Raw genomic sequence first — 6,649 nt, 5'->3', positions numbered from 1 at the left:
CTTGGGATGGCAGGTAGATACCGTATATAGGTAGGTATAGTGCACTCATGTGGAATAACTTTGGGGTTTAAAGGATTGGATGCACAAGCAGTATTTCCCGCTTAGTACAGGTGAAGGCTAGCAAAAGACTGGGAAGCGACCAGCTAGAGAGCGACAACAGTCATGAACATGCATTAAAATTAATCAACACCGAATGCAAGCATGAGTAGGATATAATCCACCATGAACATAAATATCGTGAAGGCTATGTTGATTTTGTTTCAACTACATGCGTGAACATGCGCCAAGTCAAGTCACTTAAATCATTCAGAGGAGGATACCATCCTATCATACCACATCATAACTATCTCAATAGCATGTTGGCACGCAAGGTAAACCATTATAACTCATAGCTAATCAAGCATGACACAAGAAACTATGATCTCTAATTGTCATTGCAAACATGTTTATTCATAATAGGCTGAATCAGGAACGATGAACTAATCATATTTACAAAAACAAAAGAGGTCGAGTTCATACCAGCTTTTCGTAAACCATTATAACTCATAGCTAATCAAGCATGGCACAAGAAACTATGATCTCTAATTGTCATTGCAAACATGTTTATTCATAATAGGCTGAATCAGGAACGATGAACTAATCATATTTACAAAAACAAAAGAGGTCGAGTTCATACCAGCTTTTCTCATCTCAGTCAGTCCATCATATATCATCATAATTGCCTTTCACTTGCACGACCGAACGATGTGAATAATAAGAATAGTGCACGCGCATTGGACTAAGCTGGAATCTGCAAGCATTCAATAAACAGAAGAAGACAAAGTAATATGGGCTCTTTTGTCAGATAAACAATAATGCATATAAGAGCTACTTCAACAATTTAATTATGGTCTTCTCCTATCGACCCCCAAAGGAAAGAAAAGAAATAAAACTATTTATACGGGAAAGCTCCCAACAAGCAAAAGAAGAACAGCCAACAAGCAAAAGAAGAACAGGAAATTTTTTGGGGTTTTCTTTTTAATTACTACTACAAGCATGGAAATTTAACTAACTAAAAGCTACAACTATTTTTTTTGGTTTTTCTTAAGGTTAACTAGTACATATGCCCGTGCGTTGCAACGGGAAAAAAATTGCAGAATCTGCTCCACATGCCAACTACGTACATCTCTAGTGACATTGTGAAAGTAATGTTATTATCACCATATATAGTATAAGTGTTTGTGCGTCAAAACAAAGATGCAAACATCAATCTTGTCAAACATAAGATCCTTATATGCATCAAACAACATGTTGATAATAAATCAAGATGTTTCATCTATGAGAAAATAACAAACTTCTTGCTTAGGTGAACCGAGCAAGCTTCATATGAAAGATGGAATTTAAATTTTATGATAAGGTAACGAATGAAACCAACCATTTAACTATACTGTCCAATGTGTTATGTAAAACATTTCAAATGGCATGAAACAACTAATTCAAGAACTGTCATATTACAAGTTATACCCTTGAGTCGGTCTGATCATCTTATAGTTGCAAAACAAATAATTCTTGACAACTTGCAAGTAATTATTATGCTTATAATCTAGAGAACTACCTTGTCCTACCAAAGAAAGAAACAATCCAAGAACAAGCCCCCTTGCTCAATTGTAACATTACGACACGGGTAGCATCTGATTCTGATCTCATCCTCTCTGACCGGTTATGAACTTGAGCTGCCCTGCTCCTCCGCTTTGACCCGTGTCGCCTCAACAATTTGGTCTCTTCGGTCGCCTCACACTCAACATCCTGCAGTTTTCTCATGAATTCCATTCAGTTTCAACTCAAACAAATTTGCTAGTATGATAAAATTGCAACCAAACGAAATGGGCAAACTTGATCATGTCCTAAGTCGCCCTCTCATCCAGCAAGCAGCTTGTCAAGGAGGTTCCAGCTAGCACGTCACAGGATCAAATGGCCAGCAGCGTGCTGGATGATCCTCGTCCACTGCACACACTGCAGATTTTTTGTTTGAAGAATTAATGCAAGATATGGAATCCAAGTGCAACTTTCATGTATAGTATTTAGGAGCGGAGGGAGTACATGTCAATGCAATTTGTTCATATAACTTGCTTATTGTATTGAAAGAAGCAAACCATGTACCTCCTTTGTCTATATATTTACCGGGACGACATAGGCGACAATAGTGTGGACCCAGTATAGGACGACCCCAAGAGGATACGGTATTATGAGACTCTGGCAATGACTTAGAAAACCCTCAGTGGTGTCCCGTTCCATGATATAAGCTGCAAGGAATAGCTAACCTCTGGATCTGCAGCAGAATTATTCACTTGCTTATTTGGTATCTGGATCTTTTAGCACATGGGAGAATTAGAAGCAACTGTACTTTAAATTTTGACAACAAACAACACCAGAAAGGACAACTCGTTATACGCCTACACAAAAATGCTCTGGTCATTCTATTCCTTTAGTTGTTTTCAATTATATACAACATGCTCTCTCTATTGCTACTTAAAATCAAGGCGTTTTTCATATTATATTTTTTCAGGCTTCAGTTTACATGCTTTTTCCTAAGCTTCCACGTCTGAAAGGTAGTTAGCACTCTGTAATCATAGAGGATTTATAACCATATAGGCATTTCGCAATGGCACCGGAGGATACTATGGAATGTAAACTATGTAAATTGTAAATTAAAAAAAAACAATGACATGAACATAGAAGGCATGTGTCTCCTACGACTACAACATGTCCATCTAACAAACTAAAGCACTCGTCAGTCTAATAATTTTCAGGTTAGGCTCGCTCATTACCATACAACTTTTATAAGGCAGAAATCATACATTACACAAAAATTGCAGAGAGAAAAATAGGATATGAGAAAGAACCTTGAACCACCCACACACACAACTTCCAACATAGAACCTCCGGCGAAGTTGAAACATTTGCATCTCTTCAAGCCAATGTGGAGCCGATTATATAGGGGCATCCTGAAGCAAACAAACAAATTAAGAGAAGACCAAAACAAAGGAGAAATACGTTTGATAAGGACCTAAGTGCTATTTTTGTCATACCGTAATTACATAAGAATATGTGACCAAAACACCTCTAAACAGAGGACCGACAGACATGGCATTTTTAATACCATGGAGGCTTAAATTGTGTGTGACCTATGTGGTTGGGAATTTCATCAAATTCCAATGAAAGGGGTTGGAAGACTACCTTGTAAGTTCTTCTACATCATGAATCTCTTTGCATCATTCAATTCTTAATTTGCAAACAGCATCATCCGTTATATGAGGGCTATAGTATGTTTGATTGACACATCACGTGCCCCAATGTCTAAACCTGAGTTGAACACCTGCCATCATATTCAGTTATTCAGTTTCTCTTCTTTTACAATTTAGTATGCATCCGCTCAAGCAGGCCCAAACTGAGTAAAGGGGGGAGGGGGATCATAATCTATCAGGAAATATAAATGTTTAGCAACAGCAAGCAGGAGCACATTTAGGCTGCAGTACAGCCCAAAAACGGGTGATCAAATCTAAGCACAGTAATAGTTAAAAGCAGATCCATGACATCTATATTCTATTATTCTTACTGAATTGGTAGCCTATCTCCAAGTATTTCGTTCTTCATTGTAGATATTTGTCATGAGCACTACCGGACAAGCTGAAATTGCACTCAAGGCAAGACAAAGATCAGAAGATGGATGTTGGTTCCCTGGGTGGATTCTCATATTCAATTAAATAAATAGAAAGAATACTCTAGGGCGTAGAGGAGAGCCCGTACTAAATTCCACCGTGGCCAGGCACTCAAATACAACCATTGCAAGCTCGTGTGTCCTATCTCATGATTCAGTATCGTCGCTTAGGTTTTCCTATTGGACAACAGATCCTTCCGCTGTCCTTGCTCGAACAAAAAAATACAGAAACCAGTGACCACACCCTCCCATCTCCAATCCATCAGAAATCATAGGACTATCTACTTGCCATTCAGTTGTAGCATGCTCACAATCAACCCCATTAATCTTCTTTGTCATTCCAGCGCCAACCATGCCATGAACTCGTGAGCCACTTGTACCTTCGTAGGGCATGGTGCCCCGTCAGGAGTTGCGCCCCCAACCTCGGCCTCAAACACAAAATTGGTCCATAAAAAATGCTACCGCAATAAGCTACACAATGTTTTCTACACTACAATTCAGAAACTACTAACGCCTAATCCATGTTGGTATTTGGGCGCAAAAATAGTCTGCATCAACTACTGCATGGTACACGGAAAACAGGGAGGTCTGCATGGTACACGGAAAACAGTGAATTACCTCTTGGTCCAACCAGGCACTTCATGAATTACTTTCCCTGTTAATTCCACCAACAGATCCCTTCCTTGCCAGCTCTATTCCTCTACTGCCGCCGGAGCATAAACAACATTGACTGATTTAGCCAATGTGAAACTGAAGTTTTACTTGCACTTACCTTACACTGAAAGTGAAAAAATAAAAATAAACTATCACATCAGCAAAAATCATTGTCAAGAAAGCCATAATGTAGTGCCACGGGAAACAACACCAAATAAAGCATCATCAGTATATAGATGCAAGAAAAAAGATGCTAGCAACACTGCTGCACCCGAAACTGTAAATATCAAGTCCCAGCCCCTTGTTTGGCTTTCCTCAAGAAGCTTCCATCTATATTGATCAATCACCCAGCCAACATCCGGCAGCACAATTGATTCGTCGCTTTGCTTGTCATGCTCATTCTCGGTTTGCATAGCATCTCCTTCCTTCAGCCCGGTCAAGCTGCAATTTTTTTTTGAAACAGACTGGGCTTTGCCCAGACATTGGGGAAAGGTGTGGGAGCCATTATCCTTGAATCCGCGAACAACCAAAAAGATCAAAAACAATCTCCATGCCCTGTAAAATCAATTGAGTATTTTCTCTCTTGATCTCCTTGCTCTGCTCAGCCATGGGAGGTGGCACAGCCAGAACAGGGGAACTGGTGTGGGCTGGAGGTTGTCCGCAAGGAGGGCCTGCATGGGATCCGGCAAGCATCATCTCTGCAGCAGTTCGTGAGCCACACTGGATTGGAGAGGACATGGTTGTGGAGCCGGCGAGCAGCGCCACGGGGAAGTGGAGACAGAGGTGCCACGGAGAGTCAGCGGTATCCTTGCGCACATTGCGAAGATGCTTGGGGAGGCGCAGTGGCGACAAGGTAAATTGACTGGTGCAGCGGTGGCGAGTTGAGTTGCCGCGGCAGGGTCTCGCACAATTATGGCGTCCACCGGCGTTCAATCGCGGCTGCCGGCGAGCGGCGTGCTCCACGGAGCCGGAGGCCGGGGCTTCTTCAGGGCTATTGACCGGCGACGGGAGATTACGACGACAACTGCAAGGGGACGGGAGAGTAGGGAGCGTTGTTGGGAGCGGAGGGTGAGGCGCGGCGGCGGACGGAACCCTAGCACGGGGGTATGGCGATCTCGTGCGGGAGAGAGAGAAGGTCCATCCAATCGTTTTCTTTTTCACTTAATCGATTAATGAATACGGAGTGCGGGTTGATTTCATAAAAGATGAGGGACTATTTTGCAAAAAGGCGCGACGGTGAATCCGGAGACTCAATCCGTGCTTTATTATTAGGAAGAGATTAAACACACAAGAAGAAAGCATAAAAAGGAAAATAAACTAGCATGGATAATACAATGAAAAAGTATGAGCACCGACGTCTAGCAATGAGTGTGTGAGTATAAATATAATGTCGGTGGGAAATACGTACCCCCCAAGCTTAGGCTTTTGGCCTAAGTTGGTCTATGGCTACGGCTGGCCTGGCGGATATCCATAATAATAGTTGGGGTCGTACTGAGAAAAAAAAAAGAAAGACTCCGATTGCCACTGGCTGACAATCATCTCCGGATCCCACTGGTAATTAGACTGTCGTGAAGGATCAATTTGTGGTTCCGGCTCTGGCTCTACGGCTGGTGCAAGGTTCCAGTAGGCGTGAATAGCCTTCAACGGAATAAGGTACATGCCTGAAGATAAATCAAACAAAGAAGGAATAGGCAGGGTAATAGCCTCACGATGATGTTTATTAATGAACAATTGATATTTAAGCTCTCCTTCCCTATTCTTAACAATAAAATCATGTGCCACCATATTTTTATAATCTAGATAAACACGAGGCAACACTTTTTCTTTCTTTTCATAATGCCTAATAGGTATGTTAAAATATACAGCTAGGCGTGAAACATAGATGCCTCCAAAGATGGGGCCCTTGGTACGGTTCAGACTTAACCGTTTGGCAATAATGCCGCTCATACTAATAGAGTTATCACCATATAAACCATGGAGCAAAATCATAATATCAGGGATACTAAGGTTTCCACAGTTTCCACGACTAATTAAACAACGACTAGCAAATAATGCAAAATAACGTAAAATAGGAAAATGTATGCTAGTAATTCGTGCACCCCGTTCACTTGAACGCTTCCGCTTAGCGATCTACAAGGGTATGTAGATGCACTCTCCTTCCCCTCGTTGCTAGTCTCTCCATAGATAGATCTTGGTGACACGTAGGAAAAATTTTGAATTTCTGCTACGTTCCCCAACAAGGAGGTCAAGGAGGACAGGGATGTTCTTCAAGAGGAGAAGAAGAACCTTGAGAGTGTG

At 41.5% G+C, this 6,649-nt stretch overlaps 1 long non-coding RNA gene across 2 annotated transcripts; it reads right to left on the bottom strand.

Annotated features, from left to right (window-relative positions):
* Window positions 1-1,452: 1,452 nt before the first annotated feature.
* Window positions 1,453-5,484, bottom strand: LOC125531957. Of its 2 annotated transcripts, XR_007293642.1 has the most exons (6): window positions 4,316-5,484; window positions 3,596-3,666; window positions 3,217-3,355; window positions 2,883-2,984; window positions 2,140-2,308; window positions 1,453-1,992 (listed from the first exon to the last, which is right to left on the bottom strand). It is a non-coding gene; the product is annotated as an uncharacterized LOC125531957 (long non-coding RNA). The 2 variants fall into 2 exon arrangements; XR_007293643.1 differs by lacking the exon at window positions 3,217-3,355.
* Window positions 5,485-6,649: the final 1,165 nt, after the last annotated feature.

This window comes from Triticum urartu, unplaced genomic scaffold, assembly GCF_003073215.2.
Source record: "Triticum urartu cultivar G1812 unplaced genomic scaffold, Tu2.1 TuUngrouped_contig_8532, whole genome shotgun sequence".
Lineage (NCBI taxonomy): Eukaryota > Viridiplantae > Streptophyta > Magnoliopsida > Poales > Poaceae > Triticum > Triticum urartu.
Note: the sequence above shows the minus strand (reverse complement) of the source record. Positions and strands in the feature narration are given on the sequence as shown.